Source organism: Geotrypetes seraphini, chromosome 11, assembly GCF_902459505.1.
Source record: "Geotrypetes seraphini chromosome 11, aGeoSer1.1, whole genome shotgun sequence".
NCBI lineage: Eukaryota > Metazoa > Chordata > Amphibia > Gymnophiona > Dermophiidae > Geotrypetes > Geotrypetes seraphini.
In genome coordinates this window covers 2,219,239-2,237,261 of record NC_047094.1, presented here as the reverse complement: position 1 = coordinate 2,237,261, position 18,023 = coordinate 2,219,239, and the positions used below count along the sequence as shown (strand labels likewise).

Below are 18,023 nucleotides of genomic sequence, written 5' to 3'. Positions count from 1 at the left end.
GAGATTGCGTAAAAATCTTGACTTCTTTTATCCCTTTCTTGGAAGGAAGAGATAATTTAAATTGTTGATTACCTGGAGTACTGTGTTCAATTCTGGTCGCCGTACCTCAAGAAGGACATGGAGGTACTTGAGAGAGTTCAAAGAAGAGCAACTAAGCTAATAAAGGGTATGGAGGACCTCTCATATACTGACAGACTGAAAAAGCTAGGACTTTTCTCCCTGGAAAAGCGGAGACTTAGAGGAGACATGATAGAAACCTTCAAGATCATGAAGGGCATAGAAAAAATAGACAGGGACAGATTTTTCAAATTAAGGGGATCAACAAGTACAAGGGGGCACTCAGAGAAATTGAAAGGGGAGAAGTTTAGAACAAACGCCAGGAAGTTCTTTTTCACACAGAGGGTGGTGGATACATGGAACGCGCTACCGGAGGATGTGATAAACAGGAGCACGCTACAGGGGTTCAAAGAAGCTTTGGATAGGTACTTGGAAGACAAAGGGATTGAGGGGTACAGATAAGAGTAGAGGTAGATTATAGGGATGGGATTAGAGGTAAATTATAAAATTAATCAGGATTCACTGTTCAGGCACTAGGCCTGATGGGCCGCCGCGGGAGCGGACCGCTGAGCAAGATGGACCTCTGGTCTGACTTAGCAGGGGCAACTTCTTATGTTCTTAAGAGGAGTAAAGATACCATATAGGATCTACCTGGTTTTGGTACCAACTGGCTAGAGGGAGGGGCTAGAGTTTAATTTTGAGTTCCCTGCAGTTCAAGTCTGAAAGAGATACATGAACCCTATTATGAAGATTCCAGAGGATATTTACAAGAAAGAAGATTAGCAAAGGTAAGTAACCTAATCTTTCATTCCAGTGGGATGGGTTTGATTTCTGTCCCCGCGCAGCTCTCTAGAAGAGATGGCTTGGAGGGAGGGGATATGATAGAGGACTATAAAATATTGAGTGGATTGAAAAGAGTAGATGTGAATCACTTGTTTCTCTTTCCAAAAATACTAGGACTAGGGGGCATGTGGTGAAGCTATTAAGAAGTGGTAGGTTTAAAACAAACTGGAGAAAATATTTCTTCATACAAAATGTGATTAAACTTTGCAATTTGTTGCCAGAGAAAGTGGTGAAAGTTTAATTTAGCAGTATTTAAAAGAGTTGGGTAACTTCCTAAAACAAAAGTCCACTCCATAAGTCATCATTGAGATGGTTTGGGGGAATTCTCTGCTTATTTCTAGGATAAGCAGCATAAAATCTGTTTTACTTAGGATCTTGCTAGGTACTTGTGACCTGGGTTGGCCACTGTTGCAAGAACAAAACCCAAAAAGAACTGGCCATTGTTGCAAACAGGATACTGGGCTTGCTGGACTTTCGGTCTGTCTCAATAAGGCAACTCTTATACTCTTAAGTTGTTTATTTCCCTAAAATATACAGCATTGACTTTATAAAGCAAAGCATTTGTTAATAGACATTAAGAATCTTTAATGCATGAGGGTTTAAGTCTGTAATAATTTGCATGAAATGTAGCTGGATGCTCGTTTCTGCCCCATTTCTTCTTGGCTTAGAAGTGCTTATTGTTCGCTTTCTGAAGCCAAAGCATTATCTTTGCTTCCAGACATTCAGAACATTCTCCCCCTCGGGCAGACAAGTTCAAGTAGCATCTGAAATGAGGTATAAATAGCTGCCATTAAAGGTTCGCAATCGAAGCCTGCACTAGAATGCATCTGTTTCAGGACTTGCAAGGGTTAACTTGTTTGTAAATAGTTGAGATATTTTCCAGATCAGCTAGCTGAGCTTTTCAGCTCGGGCCTTTTTTTTCCCATAAGGAAATTTCTAGTATTGTGCTTGCTCTGCTCTGTTTGTCTTCAAGTGAATACCTCTTGTTTCCCTTCAGCATTCCAGAACTGACAGTCCTTGAGGCATGACATGCAAAGAAAGTGGATGATAATTTAGAGAGATCTGTAAAGCAGCAATATGAAGAAGTAATTTCTTTAAACGACATGCTGAAGCTGCAGTTTGCTTTGGTTTATTTGAGCAAATGCCATGTTTTGGTGGGGGGAGTTTCAGTGGGCCCCACAGCAAGAGAAATTGGCAGGCATCGCTGCTCTAGCAGTAAAATGACACCATGCCTCTCCATTTTCTACTGAATTCTGCAGAGTGGGAAAGCAACAGGAGTTGGAAGCATTTGTATTTTTTCTGTAATCTCAGTCTCCTCCATCTGCAGGTTTGTATTGTCTGCTTTATACTATGAAGTTTATAGATAGCTTTGCTGTGCTATTTGCAATGCTGCCTTGCAACACACAAAACTAATGAATTCCATGCACGGAGATGACTGAAAGATTGGGAAATGGGGGGGGGGAGTGGAGGGAAAAATCTAGAGAAATGTAACGCTAGAATCTGCTTTTGCTGCTAAGGGAATGGGACTTGTATACCGCCTTTTTGTTGTTACCCAGTCAAAGCAGTTTACATATTTTGTACTTGTTTTGTAACTGGGATAATGGAGAATTCTTACTACAGTCCTAAACTGTTCATTTAACAGGTTGTAGTAGTTCTGAGAGTAAGGAAAATGGAGAAACTGGTGTGCTTAGTAAATTGGGAGAAAATGTCTCTTGGCTTCTATATGGTAGCAGAGCTGTGTGAGGTCCCTGCTGATACGGCATTTGGAATGAAATCTATTGCCTTATAGGACGAGATGCTTGCAGAGTGGCAAAGCAGATGATGCACTAGTGTTTTACTTGGTTGGCTTGGCATTAATTGTTACACTGTGCAACACTGCAGGCCGTAGGGATAACCAGGTGAAAAAGGGAGCAGGATTGTTCCAATAGGCTACAGAGTAGGTGGTCATCTGACTTTGGATATTAAGTCAGATTGGCATATAGTGCAGAATAAAGAACAGTAATGTCCTAACCACTACATATACAAATGCAATATGCTGTCTGATATGAGTACTCTTAAATTTGCAATTATCTTAAAAAAAAAAAAAAATCACCCTGAAACCCTCCAGGGATTCTCCAAATTGGTGCAACAAAAGGTATTGCCTGGAAAAGCAAGTGACTTAACAGGCTGGATGTTTAGACAAGAACCATACTAGTTTAGGACATATTTAAGTTAGTACAGAACTTTAAAGGGAAGTGTGCTGGTTGGTAACAGTTAGGAATCTTAGTTTATATTTTATCCTGATCAGATAAGCACAAAACCTTTGTAGTGTGCCTAGGAGCTTACAGTTTGTATGTTCTTCTATTGTGGACCAGGACTACTGTAGCCATCCATGTACTAGAATTTTGTCTGCATATGTCCCCCATCTATCTCTGTAGACTTCAGAGGACACCCATTACAAGCTGGCCAAAAGCCACATGTTCTGCCACTTACCTTCAGTCAGTAGATTTTTTATTTCTTTCACTCCGCTGCACATCCTCTTTCTGATTCTAACCTGTCTTATTTTATGCTCCGTCTATTATATCTAATATATTCTTCATCTCACCAACCTTTTTGTCGCTTGCCTTGACCACTCTTCATGCTTTAGTTTTCCTTCTCTCATTCTGCTCTTTAACCTCTTTCTCTGTCTTCTTCTAGTCTTTCTCCCCCTCCTTATCCCAATCCTGGTCCTCCATGGCAACATACACACACCCCATCTGTGCATATCAAAGCATTACCTCCTTCAGTGTTATCTATACCTTGCTGCTTCCCTTCCTCCCTCTGTTCTTTCCCTTTTTCATATTCTTTATGAAATGTTCACTCTCATCTCATCATCTTTCTCTCATCTGCTTTATCTTCTCACCTTGAATGAAACATGGCTTCCCTCAAGGACTTTACTTGGTAGGCTGAGATGGTAGCGTTGGACTGCTGCTATCACTTTAAATTTGAGGCCCACTGCATCTACATCTGCCTGCAAACCAGCTGTTCAACTTCAGTGCCTGGATTTCTTCTGTTAACCAGCTACCCAATCCTGTGCATTGGCCTTGAAGATCTTGGTACATGGATTTGCTGCGGCTGTTCATAGGATGCAGTCTCCGTCTGAGCGTCTATCCGGACCTTCTCTGTCAGGGTCTGGTGGCCATGGAAGATCTGGATCACTTTGCACTTACAGCATGGCTTTTCAGCGCGCTGCCCTAGAACATAAAGGATATTCGGATCCGGTGGTTGATATGCTTGTCAGAGCTAAGAAGTCATCCACGGTGTTGGCCTATGCTAAGGCATGGAAGACCTTCCAGCATGGGTGTGCCCAAGACCAGGTGGATCCTTATTCAGCTCCTGTCACGCGGATATTTTTTTTTATAATTTATATTCCGCATATCCTACAATTCTATGCGGATTACAAATTATTCATGTATTCAAGCATTTCTTCAGACAGGTTTGAATAAAGTCCTCACTGTGGCATCTCTGTGGGTTCAGGTGACCGGACTATCCTGTTTTAGATCCCGGAACAGTCGGTTTTCTTTGGCACCTGTTATGAATCCTTTCCTGGCTTGGGACCTTAATTTGATGCTGTCGGGCCTTGTTGGGGCTCCCTTTTGAGCCTCTTTGGGATTCCTCTCTCGGATTTAACTCTCAAGACTGTTTTTCTTATCGCCATCGCCTCTGCCTGTAGGGTTTCCGAACTGTAGACATTGTCTTGTAGAGAACCTTTTCTCCGTATTTCGGAGGCGAGAGTTGTTTGCGGACAGATACTTCCTTTTTGCCGAAGGTTGTTTGAGCATTCCATGTCAATCAGGAAGTGTGTTTGCCTGCCAGAACTCGGGATCGCCTTCTGAAGAAATTAGATGTGCGTGGGGTGCTCCTACATTGTTTGGAGGTCACTAACGAGTTTCAGATCTTCTGAATACAGTCATTGTTATATTCCTATTCCTGAATATTTATAAAACTGCTGACTGGTCCAAAACAGCATAGAATATACAAAATCAAATACAGTAAAACCTTGGTTTGCAAGCCTAATTCGAGAAATGACTTAAGAGACTGGGATTGTTCTCCCTTGAGAAAAGGAGACTGCGAAGGCATATGATTGAGACTTTTAAAATACTGAAAGGAATCGACAGAATAGAGCAGAAAAAAAAAATTATTTACACTGTCCAATGTGACACGGACAAGAGGACATGGACTGAAGCTAAGGGGGGGACAAGTCCAGGACAAATATCAGGAAGTTCTGCTTCACGCAACAAGTGGTGGACACCTGGAATGCTCTCCCAGAGGAGGTTATTGCGGAATCCACCGTTCTAGGATTTAAAAACAAACTAGATGCACATCTCCTTACGAGAGGCATAGAGGGATATGGGTGACTAAAATTATACCAGGTATACACCTGGCTGGGCCTCCGCGTGTGCAGATCGCCGGACTTGATGGACCGAAGGTCTTATCCGGAGATGGCAGTTCTTATGTTCTAGAAGCATGCTCGTAATCCAAAGCACTCGTATATCAAAATGAATTTCCCCATAGGAAATAATGGAAACTCAGATGATTCGTTCCACAACCCAAAAACTTTAATACAAAATACTGAATGCTGTGAGCGCTTGAGCTATGGATAAATTCAGTGTGACATTTCTATTACGTTCAGCCGCGCTCAGTATAAGATGTGCATAAGACATGCGTGCTTCAACTATAGGTAAATTGGGAGAGACACTTTTATTACATTCAGCCGCACTCAACGTAAGATGTGCGTGCTTCAACTATGGGTTCTGATGATGTGACACGCAATATGTGCTCGTACTGCAAGACAACTTTCGTTTATTGAGTTAAAATTTAATAAAATGTTTTGCTCGTCTTCACTCGCAAACCACGTTACTCGCTATTCAAGGTTTGACTGTACAATACACAAGGAGATAATCTGTGTGAAATAAAAGTTCACTTGGAAACTCAAATGCTCTCAAGTGCTTTTGAAACAGTGGATAAAATAGCTTTTAACAAATAATGGAAGATTTCTTCCATATTGAAAGAGTTTGAAGGAGAAAAAAGCCTGCTAAAATTCTTGTAATCTACACCATTAAAAATGAGGAAACTCAGTTATATTGAAAAACTGCCTAGTGATTTCAAAGCCTTCAAACAACTTCTGGTTAAAAAAAAAAATGGTGGTTGGAGATCAGCTCTTATTTGCTGATGACAGTCATCTGGAAAACCTGATGATTCATCAAGTACTTTCTCTAAACTGCCTACAAGAACATAAGAACATAAGAAGTTGCCTCCGCTGAGGCAGACCAGAGGTCCATCTCACCCAGCGGTCTGCTCCTACGGCGGCCCTTCAGGCCTATTGCCTGAGCAGTGATCCCTGACGATTTCTATAACTTACCTCTTACTCCTATCCCTATAACCTGCCTCTACTCCTATCTGTACCCCTCAATCCCTTTGTCCTCTAGGAACCTATCCAAACCTTCTTTGAAGCCCTGTAACGTGTTTCTGCCTATCACAGCCTCCGGAAGTGCGTTCCATGTATCCACCACCCTCTGGGTGAAAAAGAACTTCCTGGCGTTTGTCCTAAACCTGTCCCCTTTCAATTTCTCCGAGTGCCCCCTTGTACTTGTGGTTTCCCATAATTTGAAAAATCTGTCCCTGTCTACTTTTTCTATGCCCTTCAGGATCTTGAAGGTTTCTATCATGTCACCTCTAAGTCTCCGCTTCTCCAGGGAGAACAGCCCCAGCTCCTTCAGTCTGTCAGTATACGAGAGGTTTTCCATTCCCTTAATTAGCTTAGTTGCTCTTCTCTGGACTCTCTCAAGCACTGCCATGTCCCTCCTGAGGTACGGCGACCAGTACTGGACGCAGTATTCCAGATGTGGGCGCACCATCGCACGATACAGTGGCAGGATGACTTCCTTCGTCCTGGTCGTGATACCCTTTTTGATGATACCCAACATTTTGTTTGCTTTCCTTGAGGCTGTGGTGCACTGCGCCGACGATTTCAATGTTGTGTCTACCATCACTCCCAGGTCTCTTTCTAGGTTACTCACCCCTAGCGGTGATCCCCCCCATTTTGTAAGTGAACATCGGGTTCTTTTTCCCCACATGCATGACCTTGCATTTCCCTATGTTGAAGCTCATTTGCCACTTTTTGGCCCACTCCTCCAGTGTCATCAGATCCTTTTGGAGATCTTTGCAGTCTTCCTTGGTTTTAACCCTGCTATATAGTTTGGTGTCATCCGCAAATTTAATGAGCTCACATTTTGTTCCCGCCTCCAGGTCGTTGATAAATATATTGAACAGGATCGGTCCCAGCACCGACCCCTGCGGAACTCCGCTCGTGACCCGTTGCCAGTCTGAGTAATGGCCCTTTACCCCAACCCTCTGTTTCCTGTCTGCTAGCCAGTTTTTGATCCATTGGTGAACCTCCCCTTGCACCCCGTGGTTCCATAGCTTCTTAAGCAGTCTTTCGTGAGGTACCTTGTCGAAGGCTTTTTGGAAGTCAAGGTAAATGATGTCTATGGAATCCCCTTTATCCACCTGGCTGTTTACCCCCTCAAAGAAGTACAATAAGTTTGTGAGGCATGACCTACCCTTGCAGAAGCCATGCTGACTTGACTTTAACAGCCCATTTTTTTCAACGTGCTCACAGATGTCCTTAATCAGCGCTTCCATCATATTTCCCGGGACCGAGGTCAAGCTCACCGGCCTGTAGTTCCCTGGGTCACCCCTTGAACCCTTCTTGAAGATGGGCGTGACATTAGCTATTTTCCAGTCCTCCGGAACCTCTCCAGTTTTTAAGGATAGGTTGTATATTTGTTGAAGTGGCTCTGCTATTTCGTTCCTTAGTTCCTTGAGTACCCTTGGATGAATGCCATCCGGACCTGGCGATTTGTCACTCTTTAGCCTATCTATCTGCCTGAGGACATCCTCTTGGCTTACCTCTAATTGGACCAGCTTATCATCCTGGTCTCCATTTGCGATCTCTTCGGGTTTCGAATGTTGGTTGTGTCTTCCCTCGTGAAGACTGACGTGAAGAACTCATTTAACTTGTCAGCTATCTCCTTTTCCTCTTTTACTACTCCCTTTTTGTATCCATTATCCAAAGGTCCCACCTCCTCCCTCGCTGGTTGTTTCCCCTTAACGTACCTGAAGAATGATTTGAAGTTTGTTGCTTCCCCCGCCAGTCTCTTTTCATATTCTCTTTTTGCTTTCCTAACCACTCGGTGACACTCCCTCTGGTGTTCTTTGTGCTCTTTTTGGTTGTCCTTTTTCCATTTTTTGAATGATGCTTTCTTGTCACTTATCGTCTTTATTACTGCATTTGTTATCCACGCTGGTTTTTTTGTTCTATTTTTTTGCACCCCTTCCTGAACTTGGGGACACACAGGTTCTGTGCTTCGTGCACTGTGCCCTTGAGTAGGATCCAGGCTTTTTCTACGGACTCCATCTTCCTTGCGTTTCCGTTGAGTTTCTTTCTTACCATTCTCCTCATGGCATCATAATTTCCTTTTTTGAAGTTGAGTGCCGTCGTTTTGTTTCTTTTCACCTTTGATGATCCAATTTCTAGCCTGCAATGGATTGTGTTATGATCGCTGTTTCTCAGTGGGGCTAGTACCGCCACCTCTTTTGCGGGTCCCCCTAGTCCATTGAAGATTAGGTCAAGAGTGGCATCTCCCCGTGTTGGTTCCGTGACCAGCTGCTCCATGAAACAGTCCCTCGTGGCCTCCAGGAATTTGGTCTCCCTCGTGCAGTTTGAGTACCCGATACTCCAGTCTATCCCAGGGTAGTTGAAGTCCCCCATCACCACCACATTTCCACTATTGCATACCTGCCTCCGTTCAGTCTCCAGGTCATGGTCGATTTCTTCCGATTGTCCAGGTGGACGATAGTACAGACCCAATTTTATATCTGCTCCAGTTCCTCCCGGTAGCTTAACCCAGAGTGATTCCAAACCATCTGCCTTTACTGTTGTTTCCATCCTGGTTGAGTGTATGGAATCTCTTACATAGAGCGCTATTCCTCCACCCTTTTTGTGTGTCCTGTCCCTCCTGTAGAGTTTGTACTCTGGCATGGCCACATCCCATTTATTGTCATCAGTCCACCATGTTTCTGTGACTCCAATTATGTTTATGTCCTTCTTTCTGGCTATGACTTCCAGCTCTCCCATTTTGGCCCTTAGGCTCCTAGCATTGGTGTATAGGCAATGTAAGTCCCGGTTGTTTGCCTTCCCTGCTGTTTTTTCTCGTGGTTTGGTGTTTCTGGCGACCACCTCATGGGCTGCTAGTCCCTGAGCCTCGTCTCGGTCATCTTCCACCTGCGGTGTGTCTTTTCTGTCCTCAGCCTGTTTCCCCATTTTTGGTTGCCCCTCTGCTTCCCGTTGTTCTCTGTTGTTCCTGATTGCTAGTTTCATTTGCGCCCTGGGCTCCTGCATTGCGTCATTAGGTCCTTTTTCCAAAAATTCCCACTCAGTCTCGAGCCCTCTTTTACAATGTCCTTTCCCAGTATCCTTATTTGATACTATTGTTCGATGTGTCGAGGTCAGATCGACTGTCGGCTTTCCCCTTCTCCTCAGTTTAAAGCCAAGTCTATGATGCTCTGGACGTTGCGTGCCAGCATCCTCGTCCCTGCTGTGCTCAGATGCAGTCCATCTCTCCTGTAGAGCTTGTTCTTCCCCAAGAAAGTAGTCCAGTTTCGAACAAAGTGGAAACCCTCCTCTTTGCACCATCTCCTCAGCCAACCGTTTATTGCTTGTAGTTCGCTCTGCCTCCTTGCGTCTGCTCTCGGTACTGGCAGGATCTCCGAGAAGGCTATCTTTCTTGTCCTCAGTTTCAGTTTCCTCCCCAGTTTCCTTCCTATTTCTCTGCCCACCCTAAGCGTCCAATGTGTACAAAAAGCGCCCCATCAGTGGGAATGGCAAACAGTGATATTTTAACAGGAGCTTGACCTGGGCTTGTTCGCTGCCTCCTGCCCAACTCTGTAGCTATGACTAGCTGCTAATATTGAGAATAGATTAAACCTTATAAAGGAGGAAAATGTGAAACATAGAAACATGATGGCAGATAAAGGCCAAATGGCCCATCTAGTCTGCCCATCCACAGTAACCATTATCTCTTTCTCTCTCTGAGAGATCCCACGTGCCTATCCCAGGCCCTTTTGAATTCAGACACAGTCTCTATCTACCACCTCTTCTGGGAGACTGTTCCACGCATCTACCACCCTTTCCATAAAAAAGTATTTCCTCAAATTACTCTGGAGCCTATCACCTCTTAACTTCATGCTATGCACTCTCATTGCAGAGTTCCCTTTCAAATGAAAGAGACTTGACTCATGCACATTTATATTACGTAGGTATTTAAACAATCTCCCCTCTCCCACCTTTCCTCCAAAGTATACAGATTGAGATCTTTAAGTCTGTCACTATTCGCTTTATGGCAAAGACCACACACCATTTTGGTAGCCTTCCTCTGGACTGACTCCATCCTTTTTATATCTTTTTGAAGTTGCGGCCTCCAGAATTGTACACAATATTCTAAATGAGGTCTCACCAAAGTCTTATACAGGGGCATCAATACCTCCTTTTTCCTACTAGCCATACCGTTTGGCCACCTTAAGATCATCACATACAATCATACCCAAGTCCCGCTCTTCTGTCGTGCACATAAGCTCTTCACTCCCTAATCTGTACCGTTCCCTCGGGTTTTGCAGCCCAAATGCATGACCTTGCATTTCTTAGCATTAAATTTTAGCTGCCAAATTTCAGACCATTCTTGAATCTTCGCCAGGTCTTTCTTCATGTTATTCACACCATCTGGCGTGTCTACTCTATTGCAGATTTTGGTATGATCTGCAAAGAGGCAAATCTTACCCGACAACCCTTCAGCAATATCATTTATAAAAATGTTAAAAAGAACAGGCTCAAGAACAGAACCTTGAGGCACACCACTGGTAACATCCCTTTCCTCAGAGCGATCTCCATTGATCACTACCCTGTCGCCTTCCACTCAACCAGTTCTTGACCCAGTCCATCACTTTGTTTATAGCAGTGTAACTTTAGTCATCTAAACTTTGGCAAAACCCACAAAATATTAGTTATACTAGAATTTTGCCTCCCACAAGGGACCTTTATCATACAATTAAAAGATGATGATGATAATACAAAACACGCCAATTTAAATACTTTTTTTCTTGCATGACCTGGAAGACAGTGAAATTTAATTAGCAACAGGGTGGCCCTGACAAACCTCTTAGATATAAATATTAGCCTAGCACTACTCTGGAAAAGTTGAATCTTCCTAAGTAATACAATGGGAACACCAGAGTATAGTAAATTATTGTAGTCTAATTGTGATATTAAACTTTTTATTCTAGTAATGTAAAATGAGCTTAATAAAAATAGGACTGGATAAGCTTAAGCTTGAAAACCCCCAAAATTATTCATCCGAGAGGAGTCCAATATTACACCAGATGATCCACCAGCAGATATTCAAATGGATTTGTATGAATGACTGCTGGACTCAAGTTCAAGGAGTTACTTTTTTTTATTACTAATTTTATTACTAATTTTATTACTAATTCAAGTATAATTTTTTTTATTACTAATATAGTTTGTTATGTATTATTGTTTTGTTTATTAGATTCTTGATATACCACCTTTCTGTGATACAACCAAAGTGGTTTACATTTACTTACAGGTACTTTCTCTCTATTAGTTCCTGTTTTCTCTGATTTACATCTGACACTATTCATACACAGACAATCTCGGTATGTTTAAATCTTTCTTTATTGTTGAACAGAGTATTAAAGTACCAAGCAAAAGTTCAACAAACATAGCATTTTCATTTTCCTCCCCCCAACCCATCCCCTTGGTACTTCCCTTATTTAATTCCAGGAGATTGCATAATAAACCAGCCAACTTCAGCACATTATCTTGATCATAAGTTCAAAATTCTACTGCAGGCCAAAGGTGTTTAAAGTGAATCAAAATAGCTCCCAGGTAGCCTGATAATCCTGGTATAAGATGTTCATCACTCTGTTTGAACAAACCTAATGAAGACATTAAAAGGGACAAGAGAAACAGGAGAGCTTTGTGGAATCTTGCATCACTTAGCTATAATTCAGGTTCATCATTCCCACATGCATCACTTTCCACTTGCTCACATCAGATTTCAAAATGGCAGACTGTTTATTCTCGCAAGGACACATACATGCAGTGGGGGGCTTGCCAAAGACTTCTGGAAACTACAGAATATTTGGCAGAATCTGCACCTGGCCTCTGTTGGGCAAACCGGAGATATCGATGAAGAAATGGAAGCCGAGATGAAGCGAGAATGCAAAAGTGGTAACACGGTTATTATGGGAGACTTCAACTACCCCCAGGATAGACTGGAGTCTTGGAAGCTCAAAATGTGCTAGGGAGACAGAATTCCTGGAGGCTATACAAGATTGTTTCATGGAACAGCTTGTTAGAGAACCAACGAGAGGAAATGCCACTCTGGATCTAATCCTAAATGGGTTAAGGGGACCTGCAAAGGAAGTAGAGGTAGTGTGACCGTTGGGAAACAGCGATCATAACGCAAGGACTTAGAGGAAGGGTATCACTGTTCGCCGACGCCGCCAAACTTTGCAACATAGTAGGCAAAAGCTTATTACCTGATAATATGACACACGACCTACTGTTGCTGGAACAATGGTCAACTACTTGGCAGCTAGGCTTCAATGCTAAAAAATGCAAGATAATGCTCCTGGGTAAGAGAAACCCGCGTAGAACTTATGTACTAAATGGTGAGACCTTGGTTAGGACCACGGCGGAACGCGACCTAGGGGTGATCATTAGTGAGGACATGAAGGTTGCCAATCAAGTGGAGAAGGCTTCCTCCGGGGCAAGACAAATGATGGGGTGTATCCGCAGAGGTTTCGTCAGCAGGAGACCTGAAGTTATGATGCCGTTGTACAGAGCCATGGTGAGGACTCACTTGGAGTACTGTGTTCAGTTTTGGAGACCACACTACCGAAAGGACGTGCTGAGGATCGAGTTGGTTCAGCGAACGGCCACCAGGATGGTCTTGGGGCTCAAGGATCTCACGTATGAAGAAAGATAAAAAAAATTGCGGCTGTACTCACTTGAGGAAAGAAGAGAACGGGGAGATATGATTGAAACATATAAGTACATCACGGGACGCATCGAGTCAGAAGATGATATCTTCTGACTCATGGGACCCTCGACCACCAGAGGGCATCCGCTGAAAATCAGGGGAGGGAAGTTTCATGGCGACTCCAGGAAGTACTTCTTCACCGAAAGAGTAGTGGGTCATTGGAACAGACTCCCACTCCAGGTGATAAAGGCCAGCAGCGTGACGGATTTTAAGAGAAAATGGGATACTCACGTGGGATCTTTAAGGGAGTAAATTCAGGGGAGGGGATACTTGGAATGAGCAGACTTGGTGGGCTATAACCCTTTTCTGCTGCTTTTTTCTATGTTTCTATGATCAAGTTCAAGGTTGAGGTAGGAATACAGAAAGGAAAGAGAATCATAGCGACACCTTTCAACTTCAGGAAAGGAAACTACGAAGCAATGAGGGAAATGGTAAGGAAGAAACGTAAGAATACTTCCAAAAAATGGCAAATGGTAGAACATGCCTGGTCTTTTCTCAAGAACATGGTGAGCGAGGCGCAAAATCTGTATATCCCCAGATTCAGAAAGGGGTGCAAAAAGAGTCGAACAAAAGACCTGGCATGGATAACTAAAATAGTGAAGGAAGCGATAGGCAATAAGAAAAATTCATTCAGGAAATGGAAAAAGGACAAAACTGAGGGGAACTGGAAAGAGCACAGGAAGTATCAAAAAGAATGTCACCGAGTGGTTCGAAAAGCCAAAAGAGAGTATGAAGAGAGGCTAGCCAGGGCAGCACGAAATTTCAACCCGTTCTTTAGATATGTTAAAGGGAAGCAACCGGCTAGGAAAGAGGTGGGACCGCTGAACAACGGAGACAGGAAGGGAGTGGTGAAGGAGGAGAAAGAAGTGGCAGAAAGACTTAACATGTTCTTTTCATCTGTATTCACAAACGAAGACACATCCAACATACCAGAACATGAGCAATTCTTCAATGGAAATCAAGCAGAAAAATTATCATCCATGGAAGTGAGCCTTGAAGATGTACGTTGGCAGATAGAAGAACTAAAAACTGACAAATCCCCAGGTCCGGATGGAATCCATCCAAGGGTTCTGAAGGAATTAAAGGAGATGATAGCGGAACTACTGCAGCAAATTTGCAATCTATCCCTGAAAACAGGCATGATCCCGGAGGACTGGAAGATAGCCAACGTTACACCCATCTTTAAAAAGGGATCAAGAGGTGGCCCGGGAAACTACAGACTGACCTCGGTTCCGGGAAAAATGGCGGAAGCACTGATAAAAGAAAACATTGATGAACATTTTGAAAGAAACTAACTTCTGATAACCAGCCAACATGGTTTCTGCAAGGGGAGATTGTGCCTAACGAACTTATTGCACTTCTTCGAAGGAATTAACAAACGGATGGACAAAGGAGACCCCATAAACATCATATATCTAGATTTCCAAAAAGCTTTTAACAAGGTGCCCCATGAACACCTACTCCGGAAACTGAAGAACCATGGGGTGGAAGGAGACGTACATAGATGGATCAGAAACTGGTTGGCGGGTAGGAAACAGAGGGTAGGAATGAAGGGCCACTACTCGGACTGGAGGAGGGTGACGAGTGAGGTCCCGCAGTGTTCGGTGCTCGGGCCGCTGCTATTTAATATATTCATAAATGATCTAGAAACAGGGACAAAGTGCGAAATAATAAAATTTGCAGACGACACCAAACTATTTAGTGGTGCTCGGACTAAAGAGGAGTGCAAAGAATTGCAAAGTGACTTGAACAAACTAGGGGAATGGGCGACGAGATGGCAGATGAAGTTCAACGTTGAGAAATATAAAGTATTACATGTGGGAAACAGAAACCTGAGGTACAACTATACGATGGGAGGGATGTTATTAAATGAGAGTACCCAAGAAAGGGCTTGGGGATAATGGTGGACATAACAATGAAGCCGACGGCACAGTGCGCAGCGGCCGCTAAGAAGGCAAACAGAATGCTAGGCATAATCAAGAAGGGTATTACAACCAGAACGAAAGAAGTTATCCTGCCATTGTATCGGGCGATGGTGCGTCCGCATCTAGAGTACTGCGTCCAATATTGGTCGCCGTACCTTAAGAAGGACATGGCGTTACTCGAGAGGGTTCAGAGGAGAGCAACGCGTCTGATAAAAGGGATGGAAAACCTCTCATACGCTGAGAGATTGGAGAAACTGGGTCTCTTTTCCCTGGAGAAGAGGAGACTTAGAGGGGATATGATAGAGACTTACAAGATCATGAAGGGCATAGAGAGAGTAGAGAGGGACAGATTTTTCAAACTTTTGAATAATAAAAGAACAAGAGGGCATTCAGAAAAGTTGAAAGGGGACAGATTCAAAACGAATGCTAGGAAGTTCTTCTTTACCCAATGTGTGGTGGACACCTGGAATGCGCTTCCAGAGAGCATAATAGGGCAGAGTACGGTACTGGGGTTCAAGAAAGGATTGGACAATTTCCTGCTGGAAAAGGGGATGGAGGGGTATAGATAGAGGATTACTGCACAGGTCCTGGATCTGTTGGGCCGCCGCGTGAGCGGACTGCTGGGCACAATGGACCTCAGGTCTGACCCAGCAGAGGCATTGCTTATGTTCTTATGTCATTCACATGTGAGAAGATTATCCTGCTTGTGCTCTGATTAGATTCACAGAGACAGCATATTAAATCCCATTCCCTTTCAAATTTAACCTGTGGAAAACCCAGCTTATCATATTTTCATGATATCCACAATGAATATTTATGGGAGGTAATGCATGCAAACCTCTCCCATTCATAGGGTAGACAGTGGGGTTCCCCAGGGGTCTGTGCTAGGAGTGCTACTTTTTAACATATTTATACATTATCTAGAGATGGAAATAACTAATGAAATGATTAAATTTGCTGATGACACAAAGTTGTTCAAAGTTAAATCACAAGAGAATTGTGAAAAATTCTGAGAGGATCTTGCAAGATTGGGCAGCAAAATGGTAGGTGCAAAATGATGCATGTGAGGAACCTGAACTATAGCTACACGATGCAGGAAAAGGATCTAGGTGTCATCACTGAAGATGCAGCGGCAGCTAAGAAAGCAAATAGAATGTTAGGAATTATCAGGAAAGGTATGGAAATAAAGATGAAAATGTTATAATGCCCTTGTATCGCTTGAATACTATGTGCATCTCAAAAAAAGATAGAACATAATGAGAAAAGGTGCAGAGAAGGGCAACAAAAATGATAAAAGGGATGGAACGACTTTCTTATGAGGAAAGGCTGCAGTGGCTAGGGCTCTTCAGCTTGGAGAAGAGACGGCTCAGGGAAGATGTGGCATGGAAAGGGTAGATGTGAATCGCTTGTTTACTCTTTCCAAAAATACTAGGACTAGGGGACATTTAATGAAGTTGCTGTGTAATAAAACTGAGGGCCAGTACCTGAAATAGATTGTGTATACAGGAAGTTCTGTTTCGCACAATGAGTGGTGGACGCTTGGAATGCTCTCCCGGAGGAGGTTGTGATGGAGACTACCATTCTGGGATTCAAGCTCAAGTTGGATGCACACCTTCTTGCAAATCACATTGAGGGATTCGGGTAATCAAGATCTCCATAAGGGAGCACCTGGCTTGGCCTCCGCGTGTGTGGGTCGCCGGACTAGATGGACCTAGGGTCTGATCCGGTGAAGGTGTTTCTTATGTTCTATGCTCTTATTAACCTGAGTTGCAGGAGCCAGATGCAAACAGCCTCTCCCTTCCCCAGAATTTGGGAAACTTTGTTGAATATTTGTATAATTATTTTATCATGTTGAAAGTATAGATTAAGTTGTGGAGATCAAAATGAAGACCTTTGCAAGGTACAGTATTTGTTGGCTACCCTGTACTTTGTATTAGAGTGCTTACAACATATTAAGTATGTTTATTCAAATTTTATAGCCTGCAAATCCAAATTAGATAGTTTAATTTATATGCATTTTTATGCCATTTTGTAATTACTGTTTTATGTTAAACTGATATCTGCCTAGAACAAAGGTCTCATGAATCCATAGGTCAGCATTTTCAATTGTCTGTAGAAGAGGAGTTCTTGGTTTTTTGAGAATGCAAAGTCCTAGTGTTTCAGACGATTGTTCAGAGGTAGTAAGTTAAAAGTTGTGGGCCAGCAACAGAGAAAATTCTGACTTTTGTTTCAGCCAGATGAATTGTCTTAGCAGGTGTAACAAAACCAAATGTCTTATTCTTTAGCTTCTCTCCAGAGCGGCACAGTTCACTGGTGGGTAATAGCTCACCACGACCAACAGGTGGAGACAGAGACAAACTTTTGGCTTTAGTACAAGTAGCTGTGCAGCCCCCTAATGTAACCAGTCTGTTCTCAGTCTCCAGCAGGTGGTGGTAAGCTGTTGCAGTTTGAAATCTGCTCTTTTAATAACAAATTGCTGAGGTGCAGATTCCTTCAACAGCTTGTATGTTGACACAGGCACATAACATTGGCTGCCTTAATGATGATAATTACTTTTAAAGGATGTTATCACAGGATATTAATTTTATTTTTATGTAAAATATTTAAGTGTAAAATGTGTGTGCTTCTGTCACATTCTTTTTGGAAATCTGTTACATGCAGACCCTGGGTTTAGAACGAGTTCCATTTTTAAAACCTTTCTTAAGTTGAATTTGTATGTAACTTGGATTATGTGTACATTTAGGTTCTCCTGTACAGTACAAAATCTGTAAAAACATTAACGAAATGGTCCTCAAAATGAAGTACTGAGGTTTAAATAGAAAAGATAGGAGGTTTATACTTAATTTCATTCTTCATCATACTGCATACTGCAAGGGGGATCCCTTTCCATCCGTCCCACTGTTCCCTGTCCACCACCACATTCAGTATTTCTCCTTCTCATCTCTCTTCCCCTTGCATCTCTACCTCACTCCTTTCCCACCACCATATGTCCAATAATTCTCTCTCCCTATGCCCAACAATTCACCGCTTTCTTCCAATCCCCATGTGCACCATC

At 42.9% G+C, this 18,023-nt stretch overlaps 1 protein-coding gene across 6 annotated transcripts in view; it reads left to right on the top strand.

Moving 5' to 3' along the window:
* The window catches only part of TNRC6A (trinucleotide repeat containing adaptor 6A), a 331,359-nt gene that overhangs the window by 82,421 nt on the left and 230,915 nt on the right, over positions 1 to 18,023 (top strand). The window lies entirely within an intron of this gene.